General features: G+C 47.1%; 1 protein-coding gene across 1 annotated transcript in view; it reads left to right on the top strand.

The window, feature by feature from the left end:
* Window positions 1–23305, top strand: part of LOC138487893 (NXPE family member 1-like) — a 367830-nt gene that overhangs the window by 111757 nt on the left and 232768 nt on the right. The window lies entirely within an intron of this gene.

Genomic DNA, 23305 nt, shown 5'->3' with positions numbered 1-23305 from the left:
AGTATAGGAACAGCAAAACATAACATAGAAACACAGAGGAGCACTGCTCCCAACCGCTCACGCCCACTTCGACCACTGAACAAGAGTTATCATCCAACATCTTTTGAAACAGGCGCAGGGGGAGGCGCAAATCATGAGAGGGTCATTTCTGACCTAGTAATGATTTTATTTTGATAACTGCGAGTCTCTGTGAAATATGCTCACAGCAACCACGTGGTTGCTGTGAGCTTCTCATAAATTAGTGTCGGGAGCGTATGGAAGGGAGCTGGACAGCGGATCTTTGTGCTACAGTCCACAACCGCTCCTGAAATGCACAGGTCACCATTGTGAATAAGGTGACCAGAGCATACTCTGCACTCCTTTCATTTGTGCTGCTTTTTGAGAGTCTGGCCTTATATTTCTACGCCTCCTTCAGCTTTATAAAGTCGGCAAATGCGTGAATCTACTTGTACCTTTTCTAGAAACAATAATCTCTGTTGTCGGGAATACATTGAAACGAAAACACATGAATAGTCTTGCAACACCTCAGTTAGGGAATCTTTTAACATAGGCTTGACAAGAGCCAAATACCTGATATCATTTAACGTTTTTTAAATAGTAATTGTTAGTTAAGTGATCCTCATTACAACACCTGCCCAAGAATGAGTCCTCCTTCAATTCTTTAATTCTGAAACTCTGCCAGGCCCGTTGTTCCTTAATCATGAGCTTAATTTATCATATACATAAAAGACACACATCCCTTTCAAAATTTTGCACAGCACCCTTTCCTGTTAAATAATAACAAGTCACGTATATGATATGTTATCGAACATTTATCCTGCGCCCATCACCACCGTAGTGGTTTTAGGGTTACTGGCGTTGTCCGAAAGGTGGCATATTGTGACCCTTTCAGGGTGCTGCCAGACTGTAGTTCGTAGAAAGGAAGCAGAGGTTTGGGGAGGAGGTGATAGGAAAGAGAAACTAAGCAACACAATGAAAAAAATGAGACGAAATACAATTGGAATGAGTGGGAGCGAATATGGTTGTCAAAGTAGAGATGCATGTTTCTCAAATGTGTACGTTCTTGGTAAGCACGTGTTTAGGACTCAGGAGACTACAGCTCAGATTAGAGCATAGATGCAGTTAGATGGCAAGTGTTTGCGTAAGCAAAAAATAATTTTCTATGGATCAACGTATCGTTAAAAATAATGTATTCTTAACATGACACCAGCATAAACGGAGCGAAGACCTCATTCTGAATGAATTACTTGGACAGGTAAGTAATGGATAAAATCTAAGAGATTTATCCATATTCACCCATATTACCATCTAACCTGGACTAGTCTTTCCAAAGGCATATCTCTATGCCCCGTGCATAGCTGGGATAATCTTCTACCTAAAATAAACAATTAGCGGCAAGCATGAAAAGCCATGCTATGCATTATTAAAGCTCTTTACTGTTAGCACTGATGCCATCATTTTGAGTTTAATTTTTTTGATAACATTGCAGATGATCTAAACTGCTATCACTTTGAAAATCTAAATCCTCCAGCATTGGATTTTTCTTAGATTCAAATGCTGTTTGAATGTTCCCCATCGTCAGGCTTGGAACCTCTGTAACATTAAGGCAGTTTACATTTAAATTGGAAAATGCAGTCACTTTAAAGGTCTCTTAGAGACGTTTTTGGTCATATTTTCCCAAGGCCAGTAGGCAGAGACACTGAGCCATCACTGCTTCTATTTTGCTGTAGTCACCCCGAGTGGGACGGGTATGCCGAGACGTGGGTCCCATGCCTGCTGGGCCTAGAGACCCAAGCTACTTCTCGCTGATGAGGCGGAAGCATGTCTGGGGATGCTTGTGTTCTCGTGCAGAAGGGATGTGACCAAGCATTTCAGGCTGGACTGTCCCTTTTGGGATGGGACCAAGCCTGATTTCCATATGGTCTTTTCCCTTTTGTAATGGCTTGGCAGGCAAAGAACAATGGTCTGGAGGGTTGCCCAGAGCAATGCCAGGGGTTAAGATTAATTCTAAACCATCCAGCCGTCACCTCTTTTGTTTTGCTTTTTTAATATTCCCTGTCGTCAGGCTGGGAATCCTCTGTAACATGAGGGCAGTTTACATTTAAATTTGAAACTGCAGTTACTTTAAAGTTCCCTTAAAATCATTGTGGGTCATATTTCCCAAGAGAAAATAGGCAGAGACTCTCTTAGGTCCATCTATGGAGGCCGTCTTTAGATGTTTTCACATTCAATTTTGGGAAGCCCTGGTGGTTGGGATTGTTTTTACACCCATGGTGCTCCCCTGTTAGGCAAACGTTTGCTATCTCATTTCAAGGTGGAGGCATGTTGGAGGCTTCCCCTTCACTCCACCCGGGCTAATCCTAAACCAAGGGCTAAGAAAAGCCTTTATTGAAGGCATGCTCGACCTGCCACTTCAAGAACATCTACGTGAAAGACCAGCATGTAGAGTTTATATACTGCCTGTGACCAGAACATGACGTCAATTTATGTTCTAGCTACCATTCCTTCTCAAACAAGAACCTCCGGGATTGACATAGAAGGTTGGTGACTTGGATTGATGAGGGTTCTCTGGGCTCAGACTCTGCTTCCGTTTGGAGTCATGCTTCGCTCTGCCATAGCACGCTCCAGCACCATGCTCCCTCTTCTCAGAGGTTGAGGTCTCACAAGGAGGTTTCCTGTAGGAAGAGTGTTAAGTGAACATGCCACCCACACTCGATCTCCGCAGGATGAGGCAGTAAACTCACCTAAGCCACCACATAAAAAACCTTAGCATACAAAGGCTGCAGTGACAGCTTTGTCGATGTTTCTGTTGATGATGCCCTTAGCATCTGTTACACTCATCTACGAAGACGACGTCTCGGTTGACGCTAACTTTGTAGGCAAAGCGCAGCAAGTCTGCATCCATTCCGTTTACATCCTCGTCCTCCACTAAGTTGACGGTCTCATTAGTGACTGTGTTGACCACAGCTTTGTCCACCACTACCTCATCGACGACCAAGACTTCCACCTTATAGACAACGAAAAGACCTTCATCAACGACAGTCACCACTTCACCGATCACAATCTTCTGCTATTTCTTTTTTCTGATGCCCGCCCACAGGCGGCATCCATTTTCCCCAGCACTCCTCAACGTAAGCATCCTCGGTTTACCCTGGCTACTTATGTTCACCTGACCGTTCGCATGTGCCAAAAGAATTTCTAAAAGGGCCTGTGTTCAGTATTCAAAGGGTCAACACTAGCAAACACACCTAATAACTATATGGTGCAACACACTCCCATTCAAACAAAAATAGGAGATGAAGAATGAACTCTGAACTATGAAAATCCCTTTACAGACCCTGTAAAAATGGACAGGTTCGAGGAAAAATACAGAACCATAGCCTACACCTCAAAATATCTACAAACCTAGCCCAGCACGGATACTATGGACCCCGTAGCTGCTCGAACATGCACTGCCAACCCTTCTTCCTCATGTTCTGTTCCACCTGACAAAGAAAGGAGGCAGCTGTTTTCTTTTGGTAAGCACATTATTTTCACTGCAGCCATGGCGATTCAAGCTGCCAACTGCTTGGCCATTCTGTCCTACTATTCCAGTCAAGGATCTCTTAGGCAAAATGGTCGATGATACACTCCAGGCCATCAAAACTGACACGGCCTGATCTTCGGGCACCCTGCCAGCAGGCCTTTTATTCAGGAAAGTCTTGGTTTTTAAGATCCACAGAGACTTTAAACAGTCTTATCGATCGCAGTCTTATTGATCTAACAAATACCTATCCGGAGACACCTACAAGAACAAGTCCAGGCCCTACCGGGCAACCAACAGCGAAGCGAATCCTCTAAGAAAAGGGGTCAAGCTGATAATTAGGCCTGAACAGACAGCGAGCCCACCTCCAACTCTTAGCACCCTGCAAGAGGGTGTCTTTCCCAATTCTTCACTGAGTAGTCTGAAAACACCACAGACAAATAAGTACTATCCTCAATCCAGCATGGGCACAATCTGGAATTTCAAAGCCAATCGTCTGACATTCCTCCAATGCGACATTCCTCCGACGAAAAAGGTGCAACACCATCTTTCTACTCTTCAACACAGAGTTCTCTCCAAAGGAGCCATAGAACGCGTTCCTTGCACCCAGTAGGGATACAGCGTGTATTCAGTATTGCGCCAGAATAGCAGGAAAGGAATGCTGAATGAGTGTTTTCAGCATATTTGGCATATGTAAAAAATGACAAATCCCAAAATGCTGAACTAGGCCAGCGGGGATTGCGGGGGCGTCCAGCGCTCCGCTATTTCAGTATTATGGGGTTTCGGGTTTGTGGAGTTGTCCCCTCCTACATTAACGGGAATGCAGGGGACAATTGAACACATTCCGAAAATATTTTGTAATTTTTCAAATTCAAGCTTTTTGGGATGCAGTTTTGTAACGTAGAACTGTTTGTTCCAGATGTTTCCTGGTACAGAAGAAGTCAGGTCGTTGGAGACCAATTTCAAACCTTCATATATTGAACAAATTCACATGTTCACAGACTTTCAGGATGGTTACCCTTCAGCACATCATCACTCAACTTCAGCAGGGAGATTTCCTGTCTTCATTGGACTTGGAGGATGCATACTTCCACATTCCAATTCACCACTGCCACAGTAAATGTCTCTGGTTCACAGTAGCAGCCCGTAACTATCATTTTAAAGTGCTACCCTTCCAACTTAAGTCTGCCCCAGGGTTTTCAAGAAGTGCCTGGCCACTGCCCACCTTCATTGGGGAAGCATCCACATATAGCCGTACCTTGACAAGCGGTTGATTAGGGATACTTCTCTTCCTCAGGAAACATGTCATGCTACAACGATGATGCACTATTTGTCCTCTATTGGATTTCTGTCAATTACTGCAAGTCCTGCTTTGCTCCATTCCACCAGATGGTCTTCCTGGAGTTAGAACTGGACACTGTTTCCTGCATGGCCACCTCGTCTCCAGACAGGATTGCGGCCCTCCTAGCAAAGACCATCTTGCTCTCTCGGAAGCAGGGGGCCTCAGTCGTTAAAATCCCTCCTCAGGATGATGTCTACCTGCATCCCCTTGGTACAACACTGCCAGATCCAAATGAAACCTCTCCAAATAATTCCTGGACACCTGTTGGAAGCAAGTCTCTGGCAAATGGGACTCAGACGCCCCTTAACCCTCACCCTGGTGTCAGTGCCTGCCAACCTCATCCGGGGTGCACCATTCCACCCTTCTGCACACCAGGTCACAGTTATCACCAACACTTCAATGGACGGCTGGAGAGCACCCAATGGCAGCCATCATGCCAGAGGCCCCTGGTGGTCTCCATCCGCCAACTCTACATTATTGAACTGAGAGCTGTGTTCTGGGTTCTGAACTCCTTTAACCTCCATCTTCAGGGGAAGGTGGTTCGGGTGTTCACGGACAATATCACCACAATGATTTACATACGTAAACAGGGCAGCATCCAATCACCTCTCGTCTAAGCATAAGCCTAGTTCTTCTCCACATGGGCCCTGGCCCACAGGATGTTTCTGTCCCATTTCATCTGCCAAGCACCCACAACTCGATTGCCAACTCCATGAGCAGCAAACTGCTCTCCTGCCATGAGTGGGAGATCCTCCAGAACCAGCTTCATCTCGTCTTTCAGAAGTGGGGTGTTCTAGAGATAGACCTCTTTGCCACCATGGAGAATGTCAAGTGCAGAGCATTTGCCAACAGGTCCCCCCCAAGCGGGAAGCCTGGGGACGCCTTCACGTTGCGATGGATGGACAGGTTTCTCAACACATTCCCTCCATATCCTCTCATCCCGAAGGTCCTGCATGTTTTCAGCCAGCAGCAATGCTGACTGGTCCTGGTGGCCCAAGACTGGTGAGACAATTCTGGTGCTCGGAATGCCTCAGCATCTCAGTGGCACCTCCAATCTGTCACCTTCCTGTCTTCAACTTCCTTTCCAGGGATAAGGGGGTGGTCCTGCGCTCTGACCTAGCGTCCCTCAACTTGATGATTTGGCTCCTGCTTTCCTAGAATTCGGGCCACAACTTTGCTGTTATGTTGTGGATAAGGCTTGCAGACCCTTCATGGGCTCTTGCTAGGACAAGTGGAAGCATTTCATGAATTTGTATATTGCCAATCAAGTAGACGCTTTTCGCTCCCTACCACAGAACATTTTACCATACCTTCTGTCCTTACCCCTCAGTGGTCTTTCGCATTCCTCCATTAAAGACATCTGGCGGCACAATCTCCAGTGTTGCCCGCACATCAGCCACACATATCTGCGGACCCATCGCTTTGTTATAGAAAGGTATTTCCCAGGCTTTCCCACCTGTGTGGATGCCAGACCCAGCATCGTAGCTGAACGTTTTTCCTTCCAAACTAATGGGTCCTCTCATCGAGCCCTTGCACGAGACAGATATCAAGTTCCTTTCCTGGAAGACTTATTATTTGGTCGCCATAACTTCTGCCAGAAGACTTGGGGGAGATCTGGGCTTTATCCCACAACCCAACCTACCTGGTGTTCTTCTGCAAGGTTGTTCTGTGGACGAATCCTACTTTCATGCCTAAGGTGCCTAAAGTGCCTTTGTCTTTCCATCTTAATGTGTAAAAGCAAAAGAGAAATATCGAGGATGAGTACCACAAAAGGAAATACACCAAACACAGGCTTATAAAGATTCTCAGATCTTTATTCAAATAACTGTACAGTTTACAAAGGAACAAAGTATCAGATAGCTATCTGGCCCTCAGTACATCACAACGAATACCAGCCCTTTCGGTGTGAGAAGTGAGAGGTACTGGACTTCTACATATCCTCATCTTTTATACAATTCTCAATCACATTGTCCAGCCCCTCTGCAAGTTAATTATTTTTGGACTAGGGATCGTGCCGAGTTCGCCTATAGTTAGTCCAACTATATGCATGTGGATTACATCTAGTTTATAAAACAAGTCACAATGGCAACAGTGAATCTCAGAATTTGACATTAAGCCTTAGTACATGTTTTATACAATGTAGTTCAACAAGTGCTCACATTCAGTATTTAAACAACATTGTATTCAATGTATGCCCGCGGATCAGTCTTGTTGGCACGATTAATCCTTTGATCTTCAGGTCAAACATAGGACATGATCTTATTACACGAACCAAACATTTAGCCTACAGGCAGTTTAGGCATTAACCTGTTAAAGGTCAGGACAGCTAAAATTACAAGGAGGAGAACACTGTCCACCATTTTAGAATACAGAGTGACTTTGAGGTGGAAATCAAAATGGCGGATGTTCCCAAAATGGCGGCTAGGTCGATCTAAGGTCGGAACCTTGCAAAGCGGATTTCTTCGCAGAGCGACTGGGCTTAGGCCAATATATACAATAAAGGAGGCATAATATGATATCCCGTTTAACAAATGAACCCTTAATCCCGCCTGTCTTTTTTTTTGCCTCTGGCAGACTGCTTGCTGGATTCGCTGGACTTCATGCAAGCTTTGAAGTATTATGTCACCTGCATCAAGCAACTTCTGAAGTCATCTTAATTGTTCATAGATTTTAGTCCCATCTCAAGGGCGAGCCACTGTCTAAGCCCCCCATCTCCCGATGGTTGTCATCTTGCATTTCCTACTGCCACTGCTTTGCTAACAGACCACTTCCTGGTCAGCATAGGGTAAACTCCACAAGGGCCGTTTCTTTAACCTGTGCCTTCATCTCTGGTGTCCCACTGTTGGAAATCTACAGGATGGCCCCGTGGAGGTCTTTCCAGACCTTCACAAGGTTCTACTGGGTCGACAGGGTTTCCAAGGAGTAGTTCAGGGTCAGACAAGCAGTGCTCAACATCTGTTCACGTGAGGTGAGTTTTCATGAAGGTGACCCTCTTGCCTTCAGCCAGTTTTTGCATGCTTATTCTATGGTTATACTACTTTATAATCTATTCAAAAACAGCATGTGAGTCGATGAAAGAACAAATGCTGGAGAAGGAACAAGTTACTTACCTTTAACTCCTGTTTTCCAGCATTGAAATCTTTCATAGATTCCCATGCAACCCTCCCGTCTACCCTGCTCATGGCCCTTTGTCCTTTGCTGTTCAGCTGGAGCTAGATGTCAACTGATGCAGATGAGACCAAAAGAAGAACTAAACAAAATAGAGGGGTTCAAATTCCACTCCACGTCCTCAGGGATTGCACCTATTGTCGACCCTGCCTTCTTTGTACAACACCCACAGGTTAACTACCACACAGAATGTAAAAACCTGGCTCTAAGATGTGTGCTGTCTGGTTTAAGTATTAATCAAAGGGTTTGGTGAGGGTGCACACAACTGTCCTGGATGCTGAGTGAAATTATTTGTTTGTTATGTTATCTTCGACTACATGTTTGGTTTCCACAGTACTCTGGATCGTAAAAGGGGTGGGAGAGGAGACTAGTCGGTTCATTCGGTAACCCTTTCTGTTCCTCATGCCCCTACCCTTTTCATTCATCTCACCCAGTAGTATTCCTAGGAATGGGAGGAGGAAGAATCTGAACGAATTCTGTGCAGCAGGAAATTCACCAACCACACTATCCTGTGCTAAACATGTACCATGGGCTAGTGTAGGGGAGGACTGGTCCAGGAGACCCCTCTCGCCTGCGTTTTCTCCCCAGGTGAGGGCTATGGCTCATTGGGCGTTCCCTCATGCCACCCGGGCCCAGGAGGTGGAGGGCTCACCCGCTGGAGACATTGCCCACACGTATTGATTGCCACACAAGTTTGGCTAGGCCCAGAAACCATTTTTTGTCCGGTAAAGACGATGTGAGCTCAGCGCACTGTAGCGCGGCCCCCACCCTTGGAGAGTCTCATCCCTGTCGCTGCAGCACCCTGGCAGATCCGCTGCGAGCACGTTCCCACGAACAAGACGGATATGAGCTAGTGCAATACGCTAACATTGTAACAGTTCACCTCCCGCAGTGTACTATCACTATCAGCATGACCCGGCCAGCAGGCCTGAATGATGAGAAGAACGGTAAAATGGTCATCTGATGGCAGACAGTTAATATATGTATATATTAATGTCAAGACCACTTGCAAAGTGTGCTTTCTTCCACAAAATCTCTTATATTACAAAAGCCTGTAGAATGTATTAAAATGAGAGAGCATGCTCCCATGATATAAGCAATGGCGAGCTCACACCATTACAGGTGGATGCTAATAATAACGGAACGCTCCAGGGATCTGTTTGTTGCGTGCATCACTGGGCAGCCTACCTCCCATGGTTTTGCACCATAACTAAGCTAATGCTGCTAGAATACACGAGAAAACGAATGCAACTATACTATGAACTCATGTAAAGGATGCGCGAGAATGCACTTATCATGTGTGTATGTCGAAGCCCCTTATGTGCCACCACCGTCACGTACAGTGGCGGGTCGTTTTCTATGTACTCCACCGACCCAACTACTACCTCATTTACTGCGAATGTATATGCATGTAACTAAAATACTGTAGCTGCTAGAACATAATGTACAAATGTGGTGCTCGGACTGGGTATAATCGAGACACATCCAGCAAAGTTTAAATTCATGTTTTGAAGTGATTTTGAATAAATATTATAGAAAGTGTTCAAATGTTTGTGATGTCTTTACCTACATTCAGGAACGCATGAGGGAGATACCTTTGTGAATGCGTACAAGGCCATTTCCCCCTCCCACCCTGCGAAGACTGCCAAGACATGAGAACAGAGGCCGCTCTGCGCTATCCCACCTCCCCCGACCAGACTGGAGCCGCTTCAAAGATTTGTAGCCCCACTGCAGCACCCAAGGCCGCGACCAGCCACCTGCATTATTTACAGCACAGCAGTAAACCTTTGTCTAAACTCACGCGCCCCCTCGTAAACCCCACAACCCACCGGACCGTCTTAGACTTATGGCCCTGTGCAATCAGGACACCCAACACTTTGACAACACACAGCGAAACATCCATAACAACTTCTAACAAGATAGAAAGACCCGTACCACCCGTCCCAGGCCCCGAAGCTTAGCCCCTCGACCTATGGCCCCGGTCAGCAGGACACGGGTAACAAGGCCTCGATGTAGTACCTCCAGACCTCTCACAAGGTGCATTCCTCCTGTGTTGCATTAACCTATAAAATAACCTATTGGAAGATTTACTAGAGAGAATAACACTGTATATGACTGAATGACTGCGGTGTGCATGGCCGAGGGCAAGTAAGTCAGGAAAGGCATTCATCTCTGCCACAGGCTGCCACGGCACACCAACACCGCCCGGATGAACTCAAGCCGACCTGCCAGGCCCAGCCCAACCCACGAGGGTGACCAGTGACGTCCTCCAGCCAAGACCAACCATGCCGCAGCAGCACCTATAGTTAGACGTCGCCACCCAATCCCAATGAACTTGTGCCCCCTATAGTATGTAGGTTTTTGATGACGTTTTTTGTGAATATATACGCCTGTCTTTGCTATTGTCAGACAGAGCGCTCTCGGAGTTTTGCAGAGTCCTTTGCATGCCCTATTTTGATTGATAAACTCCCATTTACGCTCACCCGCACTCTGTCTTGGCCTTATTCCCATTTCGCGAGAATCTTTCATTGTCTCTCATTGCGGGGAGGATCGTGCTGTTTGGGGACGCTTGCTTTCAGTGGTGACCCCGATAGCGTGATTTTTATTCCTTCCTAACTCCTTATAACCGTCCCCTTTTGGCACGAGAATCTCCGGTCAAAAAGGGATACGCACGGTGAGCCGGCTCCGGGAGGCTGCCCGCCAACGGCGACCGGTACACTAAGAAGTGCGCACTCAATAGAGAGGGGGTACGGGATCCCGGTTGAAAAATCCCCTTTGAGTACCGCTCGCCGGAGCCGGGGCTGACTGTAGAGCTGACGGCGACACTGCCTGGACGGACCCAGTTTCGGAGACTATCGGTTCAAGACGGGCACGTGAGTACTGAGTGCGAGCGATTTTAAAGGGAGCGGGGAAAGAAGTGTAAGGCAGATAACGAGAAGGGGGGGGTACGCAGATCTTCTAAGGATCATCTTAAATTTTCCTTGCTTTTTCTTTGCATATGGCCATTAGGATCAAGAGGTGAATAAGAGATAAAAGTGACGGGAACCTAGCTCCGAAAGGGGGTGGAAGGCGGCGCCGCATAGTGCTATCTTGACTAGTACTGGGAATATATGAAGAAGTGGAGTATAAAATAAAAGTGTTCAGCAAAAGGGGACACTGAGAGTACATTAGTGACCGCTATTACTTTTTTCCTTTCTTTTCTTTAAGGGTAGGGGGGAGAATAAAGAACTGTGATTAGCACAAACCTAGGGAGACAGTAAGAGAAGAAGAGTCCTACTAAAAGGGGGGAAAGCAGGTTAATATCTATATATATATATATGCGCATACAGATGTTCAAATAAGACGAACAGGGACAGCCGGCTAGGGAGGAAAGGGAGGGCAGCTTGAATGGTGAATTGAATGGTGCCAAGAGGTGTGTGCACCTCGCATGTGCTAGAGGACATTTTGATGTTGTGAATGTGTAAAGCAGTTATACATGCATAATAGCTGAATGGTCATGGTAAGTGTGGTTGGATAAAACCTTTTTTTTTTTTTTAAGACAACGTCAATATAGTGGAGTGAGTGAGTGCCTTTTTTGATTTCCAGGCTGACATTATCAAAATAAAGGATGGGTTGCTCTTGTATGTGCCCCCCAAAGAGAACAGAATAGACATTGTGTACGGCCAGTTTTGTATTGTGCAGTCAGGGAGGAGGGGAGCACAAAGGGACCCAACATTGAATGTGAAGTAAAATATAAAGAATACATTGATACTACATTTACGTTGTAGTTGCAAAGACACTGAGACACACCAGCACTAGGAGGGCACAGAGATGGGGGCTGAAACACCCTTATCACATATTTGTAAGAATCTCCCGGGATACGTGGAGCGGATTAAAAAATATCACGACCAATGGGTGACCGAGCTAAAGGGGGAGGGGTTACCTCAGATTTGGCCCGAGGGAGGGTCATTTGATAAAAGTGTTCTGGATACGGTGGCCACATGCATTTTTCTCAAATACAAAGGAAAGCAGCTGCAAAATAGGAGGGAAATATTAGATCTTTGGAGGTTGTTTGAAGAGATACCACCGCCTAAAACACCAGCATTAAATCCTGATCTCCCGTCCACCACAGACAATCCACTACTAATACAAAGAGATGTCAAAGAAGGGTCAAGTGTAGCGCCACCAGTAGAGGTAATAAGTTTGTACCCGATATTAAAGAAGCCTGTGCCCGCAGAGGGGTACAGTGACCCCACTTACATACCTCCCCCGAAAGATACTACACCCCACCGGCCCACGGCACCTCCGCCATATGAAAGCACGAGGGAGCGAGCCCAGGCAGGCACACAAAGGGTAGATATAGAGAAGCTCACAGATGATTTAGAATCAAGACTGTCGATAGCAAAGGATGAGCTCTCAAGGATAAAAGACATATGCGAACGAACAGCACTAGACGCTACTAGATCAGGACGTACGTCCAGAGCACCAGGTGAAAGTAGAAAGCCCGAAGAGGGGTGGAAAAAGGGCGAGATTCTGTTCAGAATTGAGGAAGAACCAACGCGAATAATAGAAGTAGGGGCCCAAGAAGGAGATGTTGTAAACGAAGAAAGGCTTGGGGGAATTAGAGAGGAATTGCTGTGTGATATAAGGGACGAGTTAGAAGAAAGCGACAGGTTGAGTATGGCGATGGGAGGGGGAAGCGAGGGGGAGGAAGGTACGTGTTCAATGAGAACACTGGACGATGAATGGACGGGGCGATTGAGGAACAGAGTGGGGAAAATGGCATCACTGGGAACATCAGCAGCCAAAACGGGCCCGGATGGGATGACGAAAGGAAAGCTACAGCTCCCGTTGATACACAGGGGAGGAGGGAGGCCTAACTATATCCCATGGGCACAGATGGATAAAGCCAATCTATTAAAGCTATTGCCCCCGTTGTCAGGAGGGGCAAGTAAGTGGATATATGCCTTTGAGAAACATACTGCTGGGGTACCCCTAGCCATAGGAGATGTAAAGAGTCTACTCGTATCAGCAGTGGGCGATCAGGCTGAAAGGGTATGGGTTAAGGCCGGTTTTCCGGGAGTAACACTAGACTGTGACCGCCATGATGGGGCCTCCTTTAACACTGTGCGTGCTAGGGTGTGGGATGCCTTACGCGACACATTCCCAGATACACCGGACTTACAGTCAGTGATGCAGTGTACAATGAATGACGGGGAGGAGGCTATGGATTACATTTTTCGGGTCCAAGAGATGTGGAGAGCAGAAACGGGCACGCCCTGGTATCAATCGACATCTTTATTTTATTATAAAGAGAGGGCTCCCAAAGGAAGTGCAGAAGGCGCTTGATAAGATAGCAGGTATTGAAGCAAAGGGATGGCCAGAAATTCAGAGCATAATAGTACACCATTGTAAACGAATAAAGGAGAGGGAGAAGGAGGTGGCGCAGAAAAGATTGGCAGACGAGGCGAAGTTAGTACAGTCAAAGTTAGTGAAGATTGCAGCAGCAGTAGCCGCGCTCCCACACAGTAGGGAGGGAGATGATGAGGAGGAGGGGCTGATAGCACTCCAAGGAAGGGTGGCAACTAATTGGGCGGGAACAGCACAGCGGCAGTGGACTGAGCAGGAGCAAGGTGGAAGTCCGCAGTGGCAAGAGTGGACCCCTCGAGGGGGACGAGGTGGGTACAGGGGCCGGAGAGGAGGCGGACAGGGGTACGGGGGAATGGGAGGAAATGGATGGCAAGGTCCCAGGGGCCCCCAGGGGAGTTGCTGGAACTGCGGACGATGGGGGCATTACTCCAGGGAGTGCAGAAGTAGACAAAACAATGGGTTCCAGGAGGAGGAGAATTATGGTCATCCACACCCAGGGAGCCCATATGGTCTCCCAATGGGACAGCAGCAACTAAGAAACCCCGGCCAGGGTACCACGGGCCAGCAACAGGGACACCAGTATAGGACACAGAACCACCCACAAAACAATGACAGTATGCAATACACGCCAGGTAACCCTTTCGCGACAACAGCAAACGGGGCCCCCGCGCCAGCACCTTATAGCGGTATGTCAGTGGTTTCAGGGAATGTCTTCAATGAGGGAGGGGCGATGAGATACCCCGCATAGGACAGCCCACAGAGAACACTTGCGTGTCCAGTTCTATCCACCACCTACAATGCAGCAGAGGAACCATTGGTAGGGGCGCAGATAGGAGACAAGCAGTTTATATTCATGGTTGATTCGGGAGCGGAGAAATCATGTGTCAGAGAGGGCGGATTCCCGTTATCTAACAGGAAGTTAGAGACGCAGGGGTTCTCTGGGGCTGTAATTGAAGTTCCTTACACAGAAGCTTTGGATGTAACAGTGGGGGGTAAGACTGTGAAGGCACCCTTATTGTATTACGAACATTCCCCAATAAACTTGCTAGGGAGGGATCTCCTGAGTAAACTCAACATGACCATATCATTTACCGAGAGAGGAATAGTGTGTTCTACACCTGGGACATGCCCCTTGCGTGCGATGTTGGTAGTGCAAGCCTACACAACCACACAGGAAATACGAGGGCTGCCACAAAACGAGGAAATGTTTATCAAAGGGCTAAAGACTCTGGCCCTCATAATTCCCGAGCTAGGAGGCATGGACTGGAGAGTTCCGGCGGAGTTCCTCTTCCGCCCCATAGTGTGTCCCAACACAGCACCGGGATCAGTGATATCATTAGACTTGCACGCTGTACAAGTGTCAGCAAAAAGGATCGCTGTGATTGGAGTGGACGAGGAAGGGTGTGAGTGGCGCACAGTGCTGTGCACAAACGCCAACATCGCCCTACGAGAGGTAACAGATGAGGATCTCTTTTCAGACACGGAAGGGGATGGTGAGATAGTAATGGAAATAGCGATGCCCTGTGATATTTTAATACAAGCAAGGGAGACCCCCGTCCAATTGATGACAGTGGTAGGAGCACCACCGTCATTTTTTGATGACGACATGAGGCTTGTACCAAACAACTTATGGACAACAGGCCCCCATGATGTGGGACTGTTGCATGGAGTACAACCTGTGGTAATAAAACTAAAGCAAGGAGCAATTTTACCGCGAGTTAAACAGTATCCTTTGTCTCGTGAAGCTGAAGAAGGGATAAAAGAGACAATAAATGCCCTACTAGCACAAGGGATAATAGTGCCTTCAAACTCCCCATGTAACACCTGTATTTATCCGATCAAAAAAGCAAAAGGGGGGTCTTGGAGGATGATACAGGACTTACGTCCCCTCAATGATGTAATTCAGAAGGAGTTCCCCTTAGTCCCGAACCCTGCGTCAATACTATGCAGCATCCCGAAAGAGGCATCACATTTCACAGTAGTAGACTTGAAGAACGCATTTTTCTCTATACCCCTGGCTGAAGAGAGCAGATACCTTACCGCCTTCACACTGGGGGGTAAAAGATATGAACATTGCAGATTACCACAGGGATACTGCGAGAGCCCGAGCATCTTCAACCGCGTATTACATGAAGACCTAGGAAACCTAACAGTTGAGAGCACCATTATTCAGTACGTAGACGATTTACTAGTCTGCGCACAAAACGAAGAGAAATGCAGAACAGATTCCATAACATTATTGACTTTGCTGGCCAACAAGGGGTACAAAGTGGACAAGGGAAAGCTACAGTACTGTCTGACAGAGGTCCTGTACCTGGGACAGCTGATTTCAAAAGATGGGAAAAGAATAATACCAGACAGAGTAGAAGCCATAAGATCAGTAGGTGAACCCACAACAGTAAAAGACATGCAGAAATTCCTGGGAATGTGCAATTACTGCCGAACATGGATATTAGATTATGCGGCATACACCAGGCCCCTATTACAAGCATTAAAGGTGGCCCAACAGGAGAATAGGAAGATGGAATGGACGGAAGAGATGAGCTCCTCTTTCCAAACATTAAAAGATTTGATTTCAAGCGCTCCAGTACTCGCAAACCCTGATTATGGACGCGAATTTTACCTATTCTCACACTGCAAAGAAACACTCATGACAGCAGTGCTGACACAGAAAACGTCCTTAGGACACAAGCCATTGGCTTACTATAGTGGTACTTTAGATGCCGTGATGCAGGGCCATTTCGCGTGTGAGCAATCACTCGCGGCAGCCGCGTTCGCGATTGAGAAAAGTGCCACCATAGTAATGGGTTGCCCGGTGACATTGTTTGTGGAACATTCATTATTTGCAATACTAGAGAGATCAAAAAGCACACTGACCACACAGCGGGCGACAGCCTACGAGATTATATTGTCCAGCGCCAACATCCATATAGTGAGATGCAAGACAGTGAACCCCGCCACATTCATTACAGAAGCGTGTACACTAGAGGACATACAGAACCACGATTGTGCAACCTACACAGGAGAAAGAGGGGAGGACACAGTGGTGTCTGAGAACGCTCTAAGCAAGGGGGAAGTGTATTTTGTGGATGGGTCTGCATCAATTGACATGGACACAGGAGAAAAACACGTTGGCATGGCAGTAGTGAGGTTAAAAGACGGTGAGTATGAAACACTGGTACAAAACCGCATCCCATCACATTACTCCGCACAGGCAGCAGAACTGGTTGCGCTCATAGAAGCACTACATGCAGCAAAAGGCTGTCCAGTGACAATATACACAGACTCAGCTTACATGACAACGACAGTACATGGAGGCCTAGCAAGATGGGGGCGTAGGGGATTTAGGCGGGCAGACGGAACACCAGTACAGCATGCAGAATTGTTGAAAGAGTTAATTGAGGCCCTGCAAAACCCTACAGCAGTAGCAATAGTAAAGTGCCAAGCACATACATCCAACACAGATGTTGTGTCTTTAGGGAACGCGGCAGCGGACGCTGCTGCCAAGGAGGCTTCCTATTTTCAAAAAAATGACACAGGTGAGTACGTGCTTAAGAACAAGGGAAACGAAGAGCCCCCAGAAGGATATAACATGATGCCCATATCACAAATAATAGAATTACAGGAAGGAGCCAGTGCAGAGGAAAAATTATTGTGGACAAAGCGAGGGTGCAGCAAGTCAGGAACAGACCTGCTGTGGCGGCAAAATAACTCGGGGAAAGTGGTAATGCCAATACAGCTATTAGAGGTTGCATTTCAACAGCTACACTTCCCTGCACATAACACCAAACAGCACATCGCAGCAGAAATACAGGAAGAATGGTTCGTGCCCTGTCTCCAGGAGCATGTGTCTCGATTGGCAATGGAATGCACAACATGCCAAATATACAATTCAGGAATGACATTACGCACTCTCCGGGGAACAATACCTAAACCCATTGGCCCATTCAAAGAACTGCATATAGATTATGCAGACATGGGGGAAAGATGTAATTGCGCACGGTACATGATCGTGGTTGTGTGCCCATTTTCAAGGTGGGTGGAAGCAGGACCTTGCGCACGACCTGATGCCAAGAGCGCCGCCAAGTTCCTAGTAAGGGAAGTGTTCCCGCGCTGGGGAATTTGTGACGTGATTCGCTCAGACAACGGCACTCATTTTGTGAATGAGCTCTTTAGGGAAGTCACTACATTATTGGGAATAAAACATAAATTATGTTCAATTTATCATCCTCAAAGTAATGGCGTAGTGGAAAAGATGAACGGACTGTTGAAGGGCAGGTTATCAAAACTATGCTTCTCATTAAAGAAGAATTGGATTTACTGCCTACCCCTTGCGCTATTTGAATTGAGAAATCAGCCAAGCAAAGACCACCATTTGTCCCCGCACGAGATCGTGACTGGGAGACGAATGAACACAGCACACTCGCCACTGCGCGAACACTCAGACGCTCATAGAAGCGCCGCGATATTGGGAGATGAGTTCACAGATTACTTAAGGAAATTGACGAGGGCAGCGCGCATGATATCAAAGCAACTGTCCCCACCCTTCACTAGAGAAGAGGGAAGTGCAACAGGCTCTGTCCCGGAGCCAGGCCAACAGCTACAGCTAATGCCAGGCGACTGGATTTATGTCAGAAGCTTTGTACGTCGGTGGAATGCACCACGATTCCATGGCCCATACGAAGTAATATTTTGTACGCCCACAGCAGTGAAGGTCAAGGGGTTGAGGTACTGGGTGCACCTGACCGATGTACGGAAAGCATATAGCAACGTACAAGAGGAGGTAGATGAGGAGGCACAGACAACAGCAAACGCTGCAACTGAGCAGAATGACTGAATATGAACTTGCGTGTATGTGTTGGTACTAAACTTGAATGAATGCAGACCTGATAAAGATACAAAAAAAAAAAAAAAAATTTTTTAACTTTTATCTTGTTGAGTGTGCATATCTATATATATATGTAATGGAATGCCAAATTATAGCTTGTACACACCCTTGTCTGTGAATACCCCTCCCCGTATCCCCACCCGCCTCCATTCCCCGTCACATGTATATTGGCACTGATGGTGCTAGCAAAATGTTTACATGTCTGTACTCAATGCACTTTTATATCCTAAACAGGAGCTTCCATGGCATCTAACGGGCAGCCTGCAACGGATAGATTTACTAGAATTAGAGAGTGGTTAACTGAGAAATGTATATATTCGTATGAATGTGGACTATCAGCGTGCATTATATTGTTTTTTACATTACTGTTTGGTCTGGTTACATACTGGTTCATAGCGTTCATCTCTATCGAGATGAACGAGGGGGGAGGGAACAACACAACTACTGGGACTAATACAACTGGAAGTGTCAATGCCAATACAAGGGAAGGTGATTTCTTGGTATGGGACGGAACTAAACTTGTGTGGGGCTACTATACTACGCCATCCAATATTGTCATCTCACAAGATGGAGGGCCAAGGGGCAAAAGGCAAAACAATACACTGTCCCCACCTGAGATGTCTAATTACAATGCTCACAGCTTAAACGACCGAAACCCCTCTGCCATATCCTGGTTGTATAACACCCCCACCAGCCAACCTGCCCCCATGGCCATAGACAATCAAAGAATGAAAGCAACACATGAAATATTATACGATGACTGGGTGAAGGGGGGCGGGAAGGGGAAAGGGGGGTCTGTTTTGCCCTTCATACAGGAGGTTGGGAAGCGCCAAAGGAACAAGAACAACAGACGGAAGAGGGAAGCAGGGAGGAGGAAGTATGATGAGTACTATGGGCTAGGTCTAGATAAAATGGAAGACCCACGACACCCCCACCAAACAAATAAGTGGTATGCGGATATGAGTGCCACAGCTAAACAAACAACAAACGAAAGCTGTTATGTCTGCTCCCTCATTCCCCACGCATCAGGTACACCCAAAGTATTGTTACCCAAAGAGTTGCCAGTCATAGATGCCCAGTGTCTCCTTCATCTTACGTTATGCAGGATTAAGAACACCTTCCAGGCACATGAAGTGACTTTTCAAATGCTACAGAACGAGAAAACGTGCTACCCAAAGCCGGCAGGGGTGGTATGTCTGAAGGAACCATTTTTTGTAATCAAAGGGACACTTTTTTCTGACAACAAGTGGAAGGACGAAGAAGTCATGTGTAAAGCTGAAGCACTGAGGGGTGTGGCACCGGTGAAGCTGCAATGGATATAAGAAACGTGCACACCCATATGGAAGGAACACATTTCAAAATTAACCTTGGTTACGCCCATCGAAAAGCCTTTCAAGCTGCAGAGTGAAATAGACTATGAACTATGTTTCGAAGGAGAAGGGAAAACGTCCATGGGGATGAACAAGAAGTGCAACAAAACCCTCACCGTCCCAGATCTAAGAAAAGGGACTGCGGCCCTTATGGACACGTACTGGGTATGTGGCAACCAGGCATACCTACACCTCCCCCCGTCGTGGAGTGGCAGCTGTTCAATGGCCACTCTGCACTCGGCTCTAATGGTGATACCAGAAAGCCACATCGATGGAAGCAAAAGGACACAGGAACGCACGCAACAGAGTGTGGCCCAACCAACTGCAGAGTCACAAATGTATGTCCTGTCTTCTGGAAGCAAGGGAGAGGTGCTAACCCGTCACAGACGAGCATCAAATTACATCTCACAGGCATCATCAGAACTATTGGCTCAGATCCCAGACAAATATCGATTATTCAGCTCAGCAGAAACATTTTTTGCCTCACTCGTATCAAGTGTCCAAGCAAGGGCAAACGCAAAATGGCTCCAGATAACCCGTTGGGAATTGATTCAGCTGGCAAATGACACTGAAGAAGGATTTAACATAATAAAGATCGAGCTCAGAGCTTTGCGACTGATGACCATGCAAAACAGGTATGTCCTGGACCTGTTGACGGCGATGGACGGCGGTGTTTGCTGAAAAATAGGAAGTGCCTGCTGCACTTTCGTACCTTCTGAAGATGCAGAGAACGGCTCCCTGTCCCATGTGATCGAAGCAGTCCACAACCTAGGAGAAAAAATGAAGATGGAAGGCGGAGCAGAAGATAGTACATGGTTCGATAACATCTTCTCCTGGGTCCCTTCATGGCTTGGAGCAACTGTGACATTTTTGATGCCAGCTGTGGTGTTCCTCCTTTTGATTTTCTGCCTGTGCCAGGTGGGTCTTCGAGTCTGTGCTAACGCAGTACCAAATGGTGCAATGATGATGGTGACAATGGGCAACTCACACGGTACAATCAAAACAATGCAAGAAGCGCAAATACAAACAGGCATAGATAACACACCCAGGTACCAATTGGTGCCCATGTACCACGACAAGGATATTGTAGATAAGCTGTGGCACACCACCATCAAAGAGCCCTGCACACTAGAATGGTACGAGGAAGTTTGGGTAGATTTGGAGGGAGATGGTGGGTGTATATATCTCACGTGTACTCCAGATGAATACGCCAGGAGAGGTGAGAGCTTAAGGGGGGTGTGCAGGGCATGGATGCCTATCAAAGGAACTCCTGCATGGGATGAGGCGGTTATGGACGAAGCAGAATGTAGGAGGATAGAAGAGCTAAAGAATTCGTTACTTAAGTAACGAAAGGGGGGAAATGTAGGGGAGGACTGGTCCAGGAGACCCCTCTCGCCTGCGTTTTCTCCCCAGGTGAGGGCTATGGCTCATTGGGCGTTCCCTCATGCCACCCGGGCCCAGGAGGTGGAGGGCTCATCCGCTGGAGACATTGCCCACACGTATTGATTGCCACACAAGTTTGGCTAGGCCCAGAAACCATTTTTTGTCCGGTAAAGACGATGTGAGCTCAGCGCACTGTAGCGCGGCCCCCACCCTTGGAGAGTCTCATCCCTGTCGCCGCAGCACCCTGGCAGATCCGCTGCGAGCACGTTCCCACGAACAAGACGGATATGAGCTAGTGCAATACGCTAACATTGTAACAGTTCACCTCCCGCAGTGTACTATCACTATCAGCATGACCCGGCCAGCAGGCCTGAATGATGAGAAGAACGGTAAAATGGTCATCTGATGGCAGACAGTCAATATATGTATATATTAATGTCAAGACCACTTGCAAAGTGTGCTTTCTTCCACAAAATCTCTTATATTACAAAAGCCTGTAGAATGTATTAAAATGAGAGAGCATGCTCCCATGATATAAGCAATGGCGAGCTCACACCATTACAGGTGGATGCTAATAATAACGGAACGCTCCAGGGATCCAGGCATCACTGGGCAGCCTACCTCCCATGGTTTTGCACCATAACTAAGCTAATGCTGCTAGAATACACGAGAAAACGAATGCAACTATACTATGAACTCATGTAAAGGATGCGCGAGAATGCACTTATCATGTGTGTATGTCTAAGCCCCTTATGTGCCACCACCGTCACGTACAGTGGCGGGTCGTTTTCTATGTACTCCACCGACCCAACTACTGCCTCATTTACTGCGAATGTATATGCATGTAACTAAAATACTGTAGCTGCTAGAACATAATGTACAAATGTGGTGCTCGGACTGGGTATAATCGAGACACATCCAGCAAAGTTTAAATGCATGTTTTGAAGTGATTTTGAATAAATATTATAGAAAGTGTCCAAATGTTTGTGATGTCTTTACCTACATTCAGCAACGCATGAGGGAGATACCTTTGTGAATCCGTACAAGGCCATTTCCCCCTCCCACCCTGCGAAGACTGCCAAGACATGAGAACAGAGGCCGCTCTGCGCTATCCCACCTCCCCCGACCAGACTGGAGCCGCTTCAAAGATTTGTAGCCCCACTGCAGCACCCAAGGCCGCGACCAGCCACCTGCATTATTTACAGCACAGCAGTAAACCTTTGTCTAAACTCACGCGCCCCCTCGTAAACCCCACAACCCACCGGACCGTCTTAGACTTATGGCCCTGTGCAATCAGGACAACCAACACTTTGACAACACACAGCGAAACATCCATAACAACTTCTAACAAGATAGAAAGACCCGTACCACCCGTCCCAGGCCCCGAAGCTTAGCCCCTCGACCTATGGCCCCGGTCAGCAGGACACGGGTAACCAGGCCTCGATGTAGTACCTCCAGACCTCTCACAAGGTGCATTCCTCCTGTGTTGCATTAACCTATAAAATAACCTATTGGAAGATTTACTAGAGAGAATAACCCTGTATATGACTGAATGACTGCGGTGTGCATGGCCGAGGGCTAGTAAGTCAGGAAAGGCATTCATCTCTGCCACAGGCTGCCACGGCACACCAACACCGCCCGGATGAACTCAAGCCGACCTGCCAGGCCCAGCCCAACCCACGAGGGTGACCAGTGACGTCCTCCAGCCAAGACCAACCACGCCGCAGCAGCACCTATAGTTAGACGTCGCCACCCAATCCCAATGAACTTGTGCCCCCTATAGTATGTAGGTTTTTGATGACGTTGTTTGTGAATATATACGCCTGTCTTTGCTATTGTCAGACAGAGCGCTCTCAGAGTTTTGCAGAGTCCTTTGCATGCCCTATTTTGATTGATAAACTCCCATTTACGCTCACCCGCACTCTGTCTTGGCTTTATTCCCATTTCGGGAGAGTCTTTCATTGTCTCTCATTGCGGGGAGGATCGTGCTGTTTGGGGACGCTTGCTTTCACTAGTTCCGTTTCTGTGTTTTATGTGTATGTTATTTGCTCTTAGCCCCTCAAGTGCTAAGGGCATAGGAAATCATTCTAAACCCTGGCCCCTCCCACACACACTAGAGGTGCCGCTATTTAAGTAACAGTTCATTTACGCTGTGTGGTTCACACTGACTTACTCTTGATTGAAACCTGGCGAGAGATATAACATGCAGAAAGTAGTCACAAAGAGCAACTCTAAATTACTCTCTATTTAGTTATTCGTAGAGTAGAATAGGCCACTTCAGT

The sequence above is a fragment of the Ambystoma mexicanum genome, chromosome 9 (genome assembly GCF_040938575.1).
Source record: "Ambystoma mexicanum isolate Mex_15411 chromosome 9, UKY_AmexF1_1, whole genome shotgun sequence".
In the NCBI taxonomy this organism is placed as follows: domain Eukaryota; kingdom Metazoa; phylum Chordata; class Amphibia; order Caudata; family Ambystomatidae; genus Ambystoma; species Ambystoma mexicanum.
Note: the sequence above shows the minus strand (reverse complement) of the source record. Positions and strands in the feature narration are given on the sequence as shown.